Raw genomic sequence first — 17,128 nt, 5'->3', positions numbered from 1 at the left:
GAAGCATGGCTACTGGAACACAGCTCCACATTTTCGGGCAGTTCCCTCCAGTCTCTCCATTACACCTTAACGAAACAGATAGCACCAGGTATGAGTATGTGGCTTTTTGAGTGAAACCTCCAATCCAAATGAAAAGAAACCTTCAAGGAACAATTTCTACAACAGTGAGTGTGCAGAGTCATCTGTATGCATAATATGGAACGTTCTCAACCCAGAGTTAGCTGAATGGTTGCTGTGTTGACAAAGAGTGACTACCATTTGTAGGCCCTGGGTTGAGATGACAGTTTCTGTGCGGCGCATTCCTGGTGGCTAAGAAGCAAGCCTCTGTAGGACCGAAGCAAAGAAAGGAAGCAGTCAGACTTTTTCTTTATTAAATTGGCTGCATAAGTTACTTGACTTTCAGGAACAAAAACATAGTAAAATTAAATTATCATTTGGCATCGTTGGACGTACATCATATCGAGGAGTGTGCTTTGGGAAGCTTCCAGAGTTGAGATTTGGAACCTTCATTGGTGCTCATTTATACCTTGAACTATAAGCATGAGTGAATTCTGGCTGTGTTTCAACTGCTGTATTGCAGAACAGCCTCAGTCCAAAAGGCGACGGCGGATTGACCGAACTATGATTGGAGAGCCTACAAACTTTGTACACACGGCTCACGTAGGATCAGGAGACCTGTTCAGTGGGATGAATTCAGTTAGTTCTATCCAGAACCAAATGCAGTCCAAGGGAGGCTATGGCGGCGGCGGGATGGCTGCCAACATGCAGATGCAGTTGGTGGACACCAAGGCGGGATAGCCTGGGCTTCTCCAAAAAAAGAAGTGTGATGGCATCTTAGTCATCCTCTTGTGATTACTCCAGTGAGACATTACCGTTCTGCTCTGAAGACGCTATTGTCAGATGAATATTGTATTTTCTTCAGCTGGCATGCATGCATTTGGACTTACAGACAGAATTCTTTGGATTGTGGCTTAATTTTCAGTTTTTGAGTCAATATGGATCTGATCTTCGCATGACCTTTTATGTGAATGCTAGCACCATTTGAAATATAGCTATTTTTTCATTTTAAACATTTCTTTCCACCTCCCACCCTTTGCCTTATGGTTTTATTGGTAAGCAGGGGTCTATTATTATCTGTTAACTTGTCACTGTATATGTATATTTTGGAAGGTATGAGACCCACAAGCACAATGATCATTTTTATTCATTTGAAACTTCAGCAGAGTAGATATCTGCATGCTTTATGAAGTTACTTTGTATGGGAGCGTACAGGGGCTAGAAATTAAAATTTCTTTGCTGCCAGGGGCTGATGATACTGCTGCTATTAGAGAAAGTTGAGCTGTGGTACCACATCACATCAGTTTCACAGGAAAAGATAACTAGTTTAATTATTTTAGAAGTATGAATTTTGGTCTGTTTGATTAGAATTGCAATAAAAGAAAAGCTTGCATTCATAAGGCATTCATTCTGTTGTAAATGTTCCTTATATTTATTTTGAGAGGAAGGAGCTGTGATTGTAGCCAGGTGTGGTTATGTTTTTGCGTGTTGTAGTAATTAATATCTTCTCATCCAGTCTGATTCTGAGTAGCATCATCTTATTAGCTAATCTTTGTGTACTCATTCTTTGTATTTTTACTTGTTTTCATTATCATTTGCTATTATGGCATCCAGTTGTTTGCAGTGGCAGTTTGTTGGCCATCAGGCCTATTCTCTACTGTAAGACACCCAGAAGCACTGGCCTTCCTGCATCCTACATATTTTGGGGGCCATGGAAGTTGCCCAGAACAACACACTGACCTGGCTGACTCACACTGCCAGGGAAAACAACCAGGATGGTCACTTGTCACGGTGTCATCAGAAGCCCTTGCTCAGGTTCCAGAATATGTTCATCCTTTCACAAATTGTGAACAGCGTATTTTAATATTATACCAGTTCAAATATTTCTGTAAATGTCCCTCCTTCCCTATAAGGGTTGTGTTAAATGAGAGCTAGTGGTGCATGTTCTCACTGAAATGCTTAAATCATATGCCTAATTCAGCCAAATCTTAACTACTTTTGAAAGAATTAACATTTCATGCAGCAAAGTGGGCTTAGTTAAGAACTTATTTAGAGAGCTCTAAGGAATTAGGTAATAAATAAATAAACAGCAGCCATTTTCTCTTCTGCTTTCTTTTATCCCATTCCCCTCACCTTAGTCCTAGGATACTGTGAAAAAGGTAACTGAACAAATGTTAGGTTTTATGTAGGCAAAACCTGAAAGCATCTCTCCCCCAGTTCTTTTGCAGCTAACTTACCTAGTACAGCATTCTCCAGATGACCCCTTCAGAGGTGTCAGAACCAAGTGCACAGAGAATCAGTCTAGGAAAAGCATTTGAATCGTAAGAGTCACATACTTAGTAATCAAAAGAGGTATTTTGTAGTTTGTTCAATAACTTCTAAACTTTTATTCATTTGCTATCAGTAATTCACTGTGTGGACACTGTACTCTGGGATTCGCGTGAGTACTCTTGTCATTCTGCCCAACCAGAATCAATTTCCTGCCAGTGACAGTGTAAGCTCTGTAAGGGAGTCGCATTTAATTGGCATTGTCGGTGTGGATGCTTTTTAGTTTAGTTTTTTTTTTTTTAACTTTTAAAATTAGTGCAATTTTTTGAAATTATCCTATAACTCCTGGAACAATGATGAAGGGGCTATGGTCTCTTTCCCAACTCATGGTTTTATTTTTTTTATTTCCATTCTGCTACCTTTTCTGCTTCTCCAAGGACCAAATACTCCCTTAGCACTGGAGTGTTATCTCCATGCTCAGCCAAAGGCTGGTCTCTCCAGCCTATAACTGTTCTTCATTTGCCACTAACTTTGCAGGCACAGCAGCCACACTGTATAAAAGCACCTGCTAAGGGCTCCTGGGAAGGTGCCAATCAGCGCAAGAAAAAAGAAAATGACCACAAAAGAGAGAGAGAGCATCTTACTTGGACACGCATTTTTAGGGAGGATTGAGTGTGAAAGAGTGGGGGGATAGCTTTCCCCCGTTCATAAATTGGATTGTAAATCTTGGGAGGTCATTTTTCCCCATAGCAATGTATCTTGTTTTTAAATGAAAGCTAATTATAAAAAAAGGATTGTCCTACTCAACATTCATTAGGCTGTTAATACTTATATGGTAACTGTTAAGACAGAAAAACTGAAGATTTAACTAATCACATGGATTCTGTTAACAGTGATCTGCATTCTACAAAAGAGGTACTTTTCCATTTGCAAGTGTGAAGCGGTGCCAATGAGCATAAAGCGGAAGTGTAACTAGTGATTTGACTTCAGCATTTCCAATGCAGCATTATCAATGGGCTTTTTTTTTTTTTTTTTTTATTAACGGAAAGAAAAAAAAAGAAATTAACACAACATTTAGACATCATACCATTCTACATATGCACTCAGTAATTCTTAACATCATCACATAGATGCATGATCATTGTTTCTTAGTACATTTGCATCGGTTTAGAGGAACTAGCAACACAACAGAAAAAGATATAAAATGTTAATATAAAGAAAAGAAATAAAAGTAGTAGTAATAGTAAAAAACAACAACAACAAACAAACCAACAAGCAAACAAAAACAAAAAAACCCTATAGCTCAGATGCAGCTTCATTCAGTGTTTTAACATGATTACTTTACAATTAGGTATTATTGTGCTGTCCATTTTTGAGTTTTTGTATCTAGTCCTGTTGCACAGTCTGTATCCCTTCAGCTTCAATTACCCATTGTCTTACCCTGTTTCTAACTCCTGCTGAACTCTGTTACCAATGACATATTTCAAGTTTATTCTCGAATGTCCGTTCACATCAGTGGGACCATACAGTATTTGTCCTTTAGTTTTTGGCTGGATTCACTCAGCATAATATTCTCTAGGTCCATCCATGTTATTACATGGTTCATAAGTTTATCTTGTCTTAAAGCTGCAAAATATTCCATCGTATGTATATACCACAGTTTGTTTAGCCACTCTTCTGTTGATGGAGATTTTGGCTGTTTCCATCTCTTTGCAATTGTAAATAACGCTGCTATAAACATTGGTGTGCAAATGTCCGTTTGTGTCTTTGCCCTTAAGTCCTTTGAGTAGATACCTAGCAATGGTATTTCTGGGTCGTATGGCAATTCTATATTCAGCTTTTTGAGGAACTGCCAAACTGCCTTCCACAGTGGTTGCACCCTTTGACATTCCCACCAACAGTGGATAAGTGTGCCTCTTTCTCCGCATCCTCTCCAGCACTTGTCATTTTCTGTTTTGTTGATAATGGCCATTCTGGTGGGTGTGAGATGATATCTCATTGTGGTTTTGATTTGCATTTCTCTAATGGCCAGGGACATTGAGCATCTCTTCATGTGCCTCTTGGCCATCCGTATTTCTTCTTCTGGTAGGTGTCTGTTTAAGTCTTTTTCCCATTTTGTAATTGGGTTGGCTGTCTTTTTGTTGTTGAGTTGAATAATCTCTTTATAAATTCTGGATACTAGACCTTTATCTGATATGTCATTTCCAAATATTGTCTCCCATTGTGTAGGCTGTCTTTCTACTTTCTTGATGAAGTTCTCTGATGCACAAAAGTGTTTAATTTTGAGGAGCTCCCATTTATTTATTTCCTTCTTCAGTGTTCTTGCTTTAGGTTTAAGGTCCATAAAACCACCTCCAGTTGTAAGATCCATAAGATATCTCCCAACATTTTCCTCTAACTGTTTTATGGTCTTAGACCTAATGTTTAGATCTTTGATCCATTTTGAGTTAACTTTTGTATAGGGTGTGAGAGATGGGTCTTCTTTCATTCTTTTGCATATGGATATCCAGTTCTCTAGGCACCATTTATTGAAGAGACTGTTCTGTCCCAGGTGAGTTGGCTTGACTGCCTTATCAAAGATCAAATGTCCATAGATGAGAGGGTCTATATCTGAGCACTCTATTCGATTCCATTGGTCGATATATCTATCTTTATGCCAATACCATGCTGTTTTGACCACTGTGGCTTCATAATATGCCTTAAAGTCAGGCAGCGCGAGACCTCCAGCTTCGTTTTTTTTCCTCAAGATGTTTTTAGCAATTCGGGGTACCGTGCCCTTCCAGATAAATTTGCTTATTGGTTTTTCTATTTCTGAAAAATAAGTTGTTGGGATTTTGATTGGTATTGCACTGAATCTGTAAATCAATTTAGGTAGGATTGACATCTTAACTATATTTAGTCTTCCAATCCATGAACATGGTATGCCCTTCCATCTATTTAGGTCTTCTGTGATTTCTTTTAACAGTTTTTTGTAGTTTTCTTTATATAGGTTTTTTGTCTCTTTGGTTAAATTTATTCCTAGGTATTTTATTCTTTTAGTTGCGATTGTAAATGGGATTCGTTTCTTGATTTCCCCCTCAGCTTGTTCATTACTAGTGTATAGAAAAGCTACAGATTTTTGAATGTTGATCTTGTAGCCTGCTACTTTGCTGTACTCATTTATTAGCTCTAGTAATTTTGTTGTGGATTTTTCTGGGTTTTCTACATATAGTATCATATCGTCTGCAAACAGTGATAGTTTTACTTCTTCCTTTCCAATTTTGATGCCTTGTATTTCTTTTTCTTGCCTAATTGCTCTGGCTAGAACTTCCAACACAATGTTGAATAATAGTGGTGATAGTGGACATCCTTGTCTTGTTCCTGATCTTAGGGGGAAAGTTTTCAATTTTTCCCCATTGAGGATGATATTAGCTGTGGGTTTTTCATATATTCCCTCTATCATTTTAAGGAAGTTCCCTTGTATTCCTATCTTTTGAAGTGTTTTCAACAGGAAAGGATGTTGAATCTTGTCAAATGCCTTCTCTGCATCAATTGAGATGATCATGTGATTTTTCTTCTTTGATTTGTTGATATGGTGTATTACATTAATTGATTTTCTTATGTTGAACCATCCTTGCATACCTGGGATGAATCCTACTTGGTCATGATGTATAATTCTTTTAATGTGTTGTTGGATACGATTTGCTAGAATTTTATTGAGGATTTTTGCATCTGTATTCATTAGAGAGATTGGTCTGTAGTTTTCTTTTTTTGTAATATCTTTGCCTGGTTTTGGTATGAGGGTGATGTTGGCTTCATAGAATGAATTAGGTAGTTTTCCCTCCACTTCGATTATGTTGAAGAGTTTGAGGAGAGTAGGTACTAATTCTTTCTGGAATGTTTGATAGAATTCACATGTGAAGCCGTCTGGTCCTGGACTTTTCTTTTTAGGGAGCTTTTGAATAACTAATTCAATCTCTTTACTTGTGATTGGTTTGTTGAGGTCGTCTATTTCTTCTTGAGTCAAAGTTGGTTGTTCATGTCTTTCCAGGAACCTGTCCATTTCTTCTAAATTGTTGTATTTATTAGCGTAAAGTTGTTCATAGTATCCTGTTATTACCTCCTTTATTTCTGTGAGGTCAGTAGTTATGTCTCCTCTTTCATTTCTAATCTTATTTATTTGCATCCTCTCTCTTCTTCTTTTTGTCAATCTTGCTAAGGGCCCATCAATCTTGTTGATTTTCTCATAGAACCAACTTCTGGTCTTATTGATTTTCTCTATTGTTTTCATGTTTTCAATTTCATTTATTTCTGCTCTAATCTTTGTTATTTCTTTCCTTTTGCTTGCTTTGGGATTAGTTTGCTGTTCTTTCTCCAGTTCTTCCAAGTGGACAGTTAATTCCTGCATTTTTGCCTTTTCTTCTTTTCTGATAAAGGCATTTAGGGCAATAAATTTCCCTCTTAGCACTGCCTTTGCTGCGTCCCATAAGTTTTGATATGTTGTGTCTTCATTTTCATTTGCCTCTAGGTATTTACTAATTTCTCTTGCAATTTCTTCTTTGACCCACTTGTTGTTTAAGAGTGTGTTGTTGAGCCTCCATGTATTTATGAATTTTCTGGCACTCCGCCTATTATTGATTTCCAACTTCATTCCTTTATGATCCAAGAAAGTGTTGTGTATGATTTCAATATTTTTAAATTTGTTAAGACTTGCTTTGTGACCCAGCATATGGTCTATCTTTGAGAATGATCCATGAGCACTTGAAAAAAAGGTGTATCCTGCTGTTGTGGGATGTAATGTCCTGTAGATGTCTGTTAAGTCAAGTTCATTTATAGTAATATTCAGGTTCTCTATTTCTTTATTGATCCTCTGTGTAGATGTTCTGTCCATTGATGAGAGTGGTGAATTGAAGTCTCCAACTATTATGGTATATGTGTCTATTTCCCTCTTCAGTGTTTGCAGTGTATTCCTAACGTATTTTGGGGCATTCTGGTTCGGTGCGTAAATATTTATGATTGTTATGTCTTCTTGCTTAATTGTTCCTTTTAATAGTATATAGTGTCCTTCTTTGTCTCTTTTAACTGTTTTACATTTGAAGTCTAATTTGTTGGATATTAGTATAGCCACTCCTGCTCTTTTCTGGTTGTTGTTTGCATGAAATATCTTTTCCCAACCTTTCACTTTCAACCTATATTTATCTTTGGGTCTAAGATGTGTTTCCTGTATACAGCATATAGAAGGATCCTGTTTTTTAATCCATTCTGCCAGTCTATGTCTTTTAATTGGGGAATTCAGTCCATTGACATTTAGAGTTATTACTGTTTGGATAATATTTTCCTCTACCATTTTGCCTTTTGTATTATATATATCATATCTGACTTTCCTTCTTTCTACACTTTTCTCCATGTCTCTCTCTTCTTTTTGTATCTGACTCTAGTGCTTCCTTTAGTATTTCTTGCAGAGCTGGTCTCTTGGTCACAAATTCTCTTAGTGACTTTTTGTCTGAGAATGTTTTAATTTCTCCCTCATTTTTGAAGGACAATTTTGCTGGATATAGGAGTCTTGGCTGGCAGTTTTTCTCTTTTAGTAACTTAAATATATCATCCCACTGTCTTCTAGCTTCCATGGTTTCTGCTGAGAAATCTACACATAGTCTTATTGGGTTTCCCTTGTATGTGACGGATTGTTTTTCTCTCGCTGCCTTCAAGATCCTCTCTTTCTCTTTGACCTCTGACATTCTAACTAGTAAGTGTCTTGGGGAACGCCTATTTGTGTCTAATCTCTTTGGGGTGCGCTGCACTTCTTGGATCTGTAATTTTAGGTCTTTCATAAGAGTTGGGAAATTTTCAGTGATAATTTCTTCCATTAGTTTTTCTCCTCCTTTTCCCTTCTCTTCTCCTTCTGGGATACCCACTACACGTATATTTGTACGGTTCACATTGTCCTTGAGTTCCCTGATACCTTGTTCAAATTTTTCCATTCTTTTCTGGATAGTTTCTGTTTCTTTTTGGAATTCAGATGTTTCATCCTCCAAATCACTAATTCTATCTTCTGTTTCTTTAAATCTGTCATTGTAGGTATCCATTGTTTTTTCCATCTTTTCTACTTTATCTTTCACTTCCACAAGTTCTGTGATTTGTTTTTTCAGTTTTTCTATTTCTTCTTTATGTTCAGCCCATGTCTTCCTCATGTCCTCCCTCAATTTATCAATTTCGTTTTTGAAGAGGTTTTCCATTTCTGTTCGTATATTTAGCATTAGTTGTTTCAGCTCCTGTATCTCATTTGAACTATTGGTTTCTTCGTTTGACTGGGCCATATGTTCAATTTTCTGAGCGTGATCCGTTATCTTCTGCTGGCGTCTGGGCATTTAGTCAGATTTCCCCGGGTGTTCGACCCCACAGGTTGAAAGATTTTTCTGTGCAATCTCTGGGTTCTGTTTTTCTTATCCTGCCCAGTAGGTGGCGCTCGTGGCACACGTTTGTCTGTGGGTTCCACCAGTGAAAGTTGCTGTGGGTCCTTTAACTCTGGAAAATTCTCGCCGTAGGGGAGGTTCGGCAGCCGAAGCGTCTTGGAAGAATGCCAGCCGGCCTGGGGTTCCGAATGCGGGGAGGGTCTCCGGCCGTCGCAGCACAGGAGAGCGTCCGGCCAAATTAGCTAGTCGGCCCGGGGCACCAAGCGTGGCGGGAGGGCGCCAGCTGTCGCAGCCCGGGAGAGTGCACTGTTCCCAGCCGACGGGGGAGTCACGTGTTTGGAAGGGATCCCCCAGTCACTGTTCTCCGCAGTCTGGGGATTTCCGACCCAACTATCTCAGTTGTTCCGGGGGGCCTCGTGTGGTGGGGGCACCAGCCGCCGCGGCCTAAGGGGACCGCCTGTCCAATTCTACCAGCTGGCCTGGGAAGGTGGAAGGGAGGGACTCCGGTCGCTTGCCATCCCACCCAGGAAAGCCCGTGCCCCTTGGTGATCTCACCGGAGCTGGTTCTCCCAGATAGTCAGCCATTCCAGGATGGGGTACGCTGTCCCTTTGATCTCCCTCGTGGCTCCGGGAGCTGCTCTGTATTATCTCCACTCCCCCAGTAGCTGTTCTGGAGGAGGAAAGGTGAGGGCGGCAAGGCTGTCGAGGCTGGTGGCGGAGGAGCACGGTGAAGGTGGGGGAAGAGGGCACCGTGGTGGTTGGAGAGCAGCCGGAGCAGGAGGGGGAAGAGAGGGGAGAAGGAGGGCGGGCGGCTCGGCTGCTGCAGGGCGTGGGCGCCGCGCGACGGGCCGGCGGAGAAAGAGAGGGGAGAAGGAGGGCGGGCGGCTCGGCTGCTGCGGGGCGTGGGCGCCGCGCGGCGGGCCGGCGGAGAAAGAGAGGGGAGAAGGAGGGCGGGCCGGCGGAGAAAGAGAGGGGAGAAGGAGGGCGGGCGGCTCGGCTGCTGCGGGGCGTGGGCGCCGCGCGGCGGGCCGGCGGAGAAAGAGAGGGGAGAAGGAGGGCGGGCGGCTCGGCTGCTATCAATGGGCTTTTAAAAATCCTTTGTGAGTAATATTAGCTTTCACTTTTGTTGTTAAATTATGGAAGTGTCATTATAGAGAGCAAGTTTGCCTTGATTTTGTTTAAAATGACATCTGCTCAGTGCCCAGAAATAAATTGACATATTTTTATAAGTATAAAAAAAAAATGGGCAAAGGATTTGTGTGGTACTTAGTTCAGGTGTCAAGTTGGCCAAGTGATGGTGCCTAGTTCTGTTGCTGTGGCCTTGAATCATTAGCATGTGGAACTCATCTATGACTCATTACATGTGCGGTTGGTAAGGGGCGTGCCTTCTGCAATGAGTGACAGCGCAATGCAGCACAGTCCAAGCAGCTCAACACACCTCATCTGAGTCCTCGCAGCTCAGCCCAGACGTTTGGAGATGCAGAAGGAAATGGCCGCAGGGAAGGCCGTTGGAACCCGGAAGCAGGGAGAGAGGGCCAGCAGACGTTGCCATGTGCCTTCCCATGTGGCAGAGAAACTCAGATGAACGTTAGCTGCCTTTGCTCTGAAGGATTATAAACCCCTTTTATTAAAATCCAATCCATATCAGGTGGGTAGCATTTTGGCAGCTTCGGCAGACTGAAACAGTTTGGTACTGGAGAAGTGGGGGTGCTGCTGCATTTTGCAAACACCAAACATGTTGGAACAGCTTTTTAAATGGTTAAGGGGAAGATTCTGGAAAAGTTGTGAGGAGCTTGATAGAGGAGGCCTGGAATGCTTTGAAGAGACTGTTGGTAGAAATGTGGACTCCAAGGATACTTCTGATAATGCCTTAGACAGAGATAATGCACATGCTATTGCAAACTGGAAGGAAGGTGATCCTTCCAAAGAATCTGGTAAAGTTTTCTGTCTTTGGATGGAAGGCAGATTTTAAAAGCCATGAACTTGGATATTTAGCAGAAGAGATCTCCAAATTAAATGTGTAAAGTGCAGCCTGGTTGCTCCTTGCAGCTTACAGTAAAATGAGACAGGAAAGAGATAAGCTGAGGACTGAACTCTTGGGTATGAAGAAACCAGAAACAGATGTTCTGGAAAATTTTGGGCTGCTAGGAGGGGACGCCCCAGAGAGTAGTGCCCCACATGAAGATTTAGCCAAATGTGGACACGGTCAGCCATTTCAGAGAAAGCCAGGATTGGAGATGGAGTGATCCAGGAAGGATCTGTGGAGAGTCCTAGTGTCTGATGGGCCTCTCAGCATACTGCATAGAAAACCAACAAGAGTGTTGTAGGGCCTGTATAAACAGAACCACTACCAATCTGGACCAAATGGGGAAGACAAAGTGAAGGAAGTATGTCTTCAGAGGCAGAACCACAGAGGCTCAGGCCAGGAAAGTTTGCTACAGCAGCAGAGGGCAGGCCATCTGCCTCATTCCTCAGGAAGAGTTGTGCTGCCTTGGGCCTTGGAGAGGGTGGAACACATAAATTGGGGACTGGGGGGAGCCTGGCTGCCATCCCATTGTTCTGGAGGGGTTGAGCGTATGCCCCAGAGATGGCAGAGAGCACGGGTGCTACTCCGAAGCTTAGAGAGGGTGGGGCTGAGAAAAAGGTGGTCTCCCCACTGTCCCCCAAGGTTGCAAACTGCACGCCAGCATTTGGAGAGAGCAGGGCTGCTGCGTAGGCCCTTGGAAAGGGACTGCCGCTTCCTAAAGCCCTGAGGATAAATGACTCTCGGACTTTGAAATCCAGTAGTGTGCCATGCAAGTTTTCAGAACTTTGGGTCCAGTGACCCCTGTGCTCCTTCCGATCCCTCCCTACAGCAACGGGAACATGTATCCTGTGGCTGTCCCTCCTTTGTATGTTGGCAGCAAATAACTTGTTCTGAGTTTCACAGGTTTCAGAGTCAGAAATGAGGTTTTGCCTTAGAACAGACCATGCCTGGAGCTGACTTTGATGAGACTTTGTAGTTTTGAGCTGGTATTTTATTTGCATTGTTACTGCAATGATTTAGGGCTTTTGTGATGTTATGAATGTATTTTATTAAGTATGGTTTAAGGTCACATGTATAGTTGCCAAGTTGACAAGGGATGGACATGTGCTGTTAGGTCCAGGTGTCCACTCACCCGGACGATGTCCCCTCGTTCAGTTTCTGTGGACTTGAATCATCAGCATGTGAAACTCATCGATGGCCGATTACAGGTGGGCTAAGGGGAGCGCCTTCCACAGTGGGTGAGGTTTAATTTAATTAGCCAAAGGCTTAAAAGAGAGAGGTCAGAGGAGAGCCTAACACAGCCCAGCCCCTGCAGCTCAGCCCAGACGTTTGGAGATGCAGAAAGGAATTGCCCTGAGGGAAGCCACTGGAACCCAGAAGCAGGAGAGACGGCCAGCAGACGCTGCTGTGTACCTTCCATGTAACAGAGACCCTCAGATGAAAGCTAGCTGCCTTTCCTCTGACGAACTATAAATTTTAAACTAAATAAATCTCCTTTTATTAGAATCTAATCCATCTCTGTGTTGCATTCTGGCAACTTTGGAAGAATGAAACAACTTGAGTAGACATTTTTCCAAAGATATACAAATGGCCAAAAACCACATGAAAAGATGTTCACCATCATTAGCCATTAGGGAAATGCAAATCAAAATGACAACGAGATGCCATTTCATATCCACTAGGACGGCTGTTACTTTAAAAATGGAAAACACAAGTGTTGGCGAGGATGGGGAGAAATGGGAACCCCAGACATTGTTTTGGGGATCGTAAAATGGGACAGCCACTGTGGGAAGCAGTCTGGTGGTTCTGCAGAAAATTGAACGCAGAATTCCTTCGGCCCTGGCAGTCCCACACCTGGGCCGGGCTGATGGCAGGTGCCGCCGTGTTAGAGCTTGGCCCAAGGGTAGCACCAGGGCTGAGGATGGGAGATGCTTGACTGCCAGGAGCCCCCATTGCAGTGGGGTTTAGGGGGCAGGCGATGAGCAGAGTCCTGGCCGCAGTGGCTTTGGCTTTGCTGCCGGTGCAGGGACTCCACAGACTCCAGGGTTTTTCATGGCCCTCCAAGCACAGCTGGGACCGAACGCCTGCCCACCGGGGAGACCCCACCCGGGTCCCTGGTGTGGGGTGGAAGCCGTCCAACAGGGGAAGTAGAACCTGAGAAACTGTTCCTCCGAGACAGGAAAACATACCCGAAACTGCCTGCGGGAAGGATGGGTTTACTGCCGCTTGAGAAGGTAAAGGAGACAGCACTGGCCCTCCCTGTCCACACTGGTGCTGTCCACTGGCCCCCGTCCACTGGTCCTGTCCACACTTGCTCCTGTCCACTGCCCCTTGTCCGCACTGATACCTGTCCACGCTGCCCCTGTCCACTGGTCCCTGTCCACACTGGCCCTGTCCGTTGGACCCTCTCTGGCCCCATCTCTGCTCACGTGCCCATGTGGTTCAGAAAAGCGGAGGCTCTTGGATAGCGACATGACTGCACACCAGCTGCCTGGCATGGCCCCACTGGAGCAATAGGGCCGCGGGCTCATGGTGCACCACCGATGGGGGCCGCCCTTGATCCCACTGGGAAGAAACCACTGGCCTTCTCGGGGTGCTGCCTAGTGACCACATCTACCTGCAGTTCCGCCCCACGCAGACCCTCCCTTCCTGCCCTCTGCTACGATAGGGTCTGAGGAAGCCCTGGACGTCTCAGGATACCCATGGCTCCCTGCACTGATGACACCCTGCAGCTGGCAGGTCTCGCCTCACCCAGGCCTGGGCTGTCTGTCCCCTGGGTGCCGTCTGTTCCCAGACCCCAGAGCCCTCTGGTCCCTGGGACACTGCTGGTCATAGGCTCCTTGGGCTGGCTGCCCCCTCTCCGCACGGAACCTGGCCTGGGCCCAGCTGCCACACGCGTCTGCACAGGGGACACGTCCAGCCTGGTCTCCCTTGGGGGATGCCCCAGGGTCCCGGGATGCTCCCGGAAGCTTTCTGGAGTCACGATGCAGAATGCAGCTCTACAGCGCTTTCTTCAGGACCCCAAAGTTTTGCTAAAGCAAAGGGAGCGAGCTCCCAGAGGGGTCCCAGGGATGGAAACGATTTGCACAGACCTAAAGGAAGTCTGCCTGCCTCCTGCTGATTGGAGGGCTGTCCTTCTGGGGGCTGGCTCGGGGCAGGTAGGCTCAGGGACTGGCCTGCGGGGGGCTGCTGGGTCCGGCCTTGGCAGGGATTTCAAGCTTCAAAAGGTGAGAGGAAAAGAGGTAGCACAGACAGGAACCGGGGCTCGGGCTCCCTGGCTCTGAGGGCTCCCAGAGCTCTCTCTATACAACCTCACAGAAGCTCCTGTCCCCTCCCTGCCCCGGATGAGAACAGGGTGCACAGAAACCCAGGATCCAGCTGAAAACAGTGTCAGCATGCACAGGGAGGGTGGAGGGAGCTGTAGACTTACGTGCTATCATCTTACTATATAAACAGCTCATGAGGGGACTCCCACCTCCAGCCACGGAGAGCTTACAGAGTCCAGACTTGCCTTCCTACCATAAGCCATGAGCAAACAGGCAAATACAGGCAGGAGTTTAGTTAGGCACCGGCAGGGGGCAGCCTAGGGCTGTGACGGCAGAGAAAGTCCTAGAACCACATTCCTGAATGTGCTTTACTGGGAACACCAAAGATGGACAGAGCCAGACAGCTCGGGAGGCTCCCAGGCGAGGCACTGAGCTTGGTCCAGCAAGGACAAGCAGCTAGAGTCTGGTGGGTAAAGCCCAGGGTGTGAGTAACCAGACAAAGAGCTCTAGACATTTTATGGGGTCCCCGGAGGCTTTGGCCAGGTCCCAGTGAGCACACGCCCAGGCTGAGCAAAAGATAACTTTCAGGAAACACCCTGGGGCTGTAAGCAAGCTGCTCACTGAGCTCCCATGGGGTAGGAGGCATCCGAGGCCCCAGCGCTCGGCGAAGAGACCTTGCTGGATGCAGAGGACACGCGGGAGACCCAGGTGTTTGCCGTGAGGAAAAGCCCGCCCAGATCTGTCCTAGCCCAGCTAGCAAGGGGGCCTCCACAGGGCCACCCTGGTCCCCATGCAGCTGTCAGAGCAAAGCTGAGTGCTCTCCTAAGGAAGGTGAAACAGCACACGACAATAAATGTACAATACCTGGCACCATGAAAACACGGCTGGATATATGGAGAAGCATGACCTGTTCTGTGCCTCTGCGGCCACCTCAGTCCCCCCAGGCCCACGTGACCAGTGGGCACCTGAAAACGGCTGGAACAACAGAAATGTAGATTTTAGGAATTTATTTTAAATTAATGTAAGCAGCACACGTAACCTGTGGCTATGATAGGAGCACAGTCGCAGAGCAACCTCTAAAAAATAAAACAAGAGTACAGGTAATAAGTCCACAGAAGTGATAAAATGGAATAGTTAAAAATACTCAGTTGCTGCAGGAAAGGAGGAAGAGGGCGATAAAGAACAGGCGGACAACAGGCAACAGAGAGCAAAAGGGCAAATGGTGGGCGGGGAAGGCGGCTCCCTTCTCATGGCGACCAGCTGGGCTGCACGGGGAAGAACAGAGAGGCGAGCTGGTGACCACTCCTGAAGGACAAGGGGCATGCAGAGCCAGGGGCGTCCCCGGGCCGTGGTGGGCTGGAAGACTGTGTCCTGTCTTGTCCACACCTGCGGGTCCTTGAGGAGGTGGCGGTGTGGCCCCGGGGCTCGGGGGAAAGGGCAGGAAGGGGAGGCTACTGTGCGCCATCCCAGACGGGAAAGCAGGATCTTTTGGGGAGAAAGCCTCACCTTCGTGGTGTCTTGGTTTTGGACTCTTAGCCTCAAAACCACAGGCCAGTAAGTCCCATCATTTGAGCCAACCCAGTGTTGTTTTAGCAGCAGGAGAGGAAGGCAAGGAAACAGGGTGAAGACAGTAACCCCAAGCGTGCAGGACTCTGAGGAGAGCTTCCAAGCACATGGCGAGAGAATGATAGGCTTGGAAGAAGAAATAAACAAATTCACAGTTACAGTTGGGGATTTCAACACTTTTCTCTCATGATTGGCAGAAAAGTGGTAAGAAGATGAGTGAGGTCTGAGAAGATGGGACCGGCACTGCCAGCCGACTTGCCCCCTGCACACGGCATGGCGGCCGCTGAGAGCGACATTCCTCCCAAGCTCGTGGAGGGGAAGCACACAGCACGTGCTGGTCCGGACAAGTCCCAGTAAATTTAAAAGGTTTTGAGAATGCAGTGTGTGTTCTCTAACTAATACAGAATTAAATCAGACTAGGGAACTGGCTGTAAATCCTCGAATACTGGAGGCCAAATGACTTACTTATGGGTCAAAGATGAAAGTATAAAGGAAAATTAGAAAATATTTTGAATTGGATAAAAATTATCTGGGGAAAGCAGCTAAAGGACTACTTAAAGGGTAAATTATAATTTTAAATATAATTATAAATTTATTTTTATAAAATTTATAATTTAATTAGAAAGCAGCTCTCAAATTAATGATCTAAGTTTCCATTTGAAGAAACTAGAAAGAGAAAAAATTAAGCCCAAAATAAGTAGAAGGAAGAAAATAAATTAATGAAATAGGAAACAACCAATAGAGAAAATTAGTGGAACTTGTTGGGCTGGTACTTTGGAAAAGATTAACACAGGTAAATCTGTAGCTGGACTGCCCCAGGAAAAAGAGACAAAATAAAAGTGATCGACCTCAGGGATCAAAGTGGCAGGCACATCTTACAGCACTGGAGGGGTGATAAAGGGATATCATGAATAAATCTGGCAGTGTAGGAATAAATTCCTTGAAAGTCATCAACTACCAAAACTTAATAAAAGACAGAAAGCTCGAACAGACCTGAAAATAAAATTTGTTCCTCGAAAACTCCCCCCCGCCCCCCGTAAAGCTGCAGGCCCAGATGCGTTCCCTGCAGACTTCCATCCAACACTTCAGGAAGAAATCGCAGCAGTAGGACAAATTTTGGGGAACGTCCCATTTCCCGCGGGCCAGCAGCGCCTTGCCGCCAGGCGGCATCAAGCAAACCACAGACAGCATCGCTCAGGACAAAGCTGTAGGCGGTCCAGTCCGGCACCCCCAAGGTGCGACCACCCCCACAAATGAAAGGTTCATTTACCATCAAACGTCCATCAGTGTAACACCGTGCTAACGAACGAAAAATGAAAAATCATTATTTTTCATTATTATAAATTTCATTATTTTTCGCCGAAGAGACAGCTGCTTCCCCTCCCCACCAGCCGCGGGGTGGGTCCCACGCGCGGCCAGCGGAGACGCGGGGATGCGGCAGCACGGAAGCGCAGGGGAAAGGAGCAGCGGGCCGCGACACGGAAGCCCCACGGAATCTTTCTGCGCTGCCAGAACCAACGCGCTGCGTTGAGAAGTTGCAACTTCAGCCTACG

The 17,128-nt window shown here is 45.2% G+C and overlaps 1 pseudogene; it reads left to right on the top strand.

Annotated features, from left to right (window-relative positions):
* Positions 1-301: 301 nt before the first annotated feature.
* LOC143646094 (CDC42 small effector protein 2 pseudogene) lies at positions 302-1,311 on the top strand (annotated as a pseudogene).
* The last annotated feature ends 15,817 nt before the right edge of the window (positions 1,312-17,128 follow it).

This window comes from Tamandua tetradactyla, chromosome 9 (assembly GCF_023851605.1).
Source record: "Tamandua tetradactyla isolate mTamTet1 chromosome 9, mTamTet1.pri, whole genome shotgun sequence".
In the NCBI taxonomy this organism is placed as follows: domain Eukaryota; kingdom Metazoa; phylum Chordata; class Mammalia; order Pilosa; family Myrmecophagidae; genus Tamandua; species Tamandua tetradactyla.
Note: the sequence above shows the minus strand (reverse complement) of the source record. Positions and strands in the feature narration are given on the sequence as shown.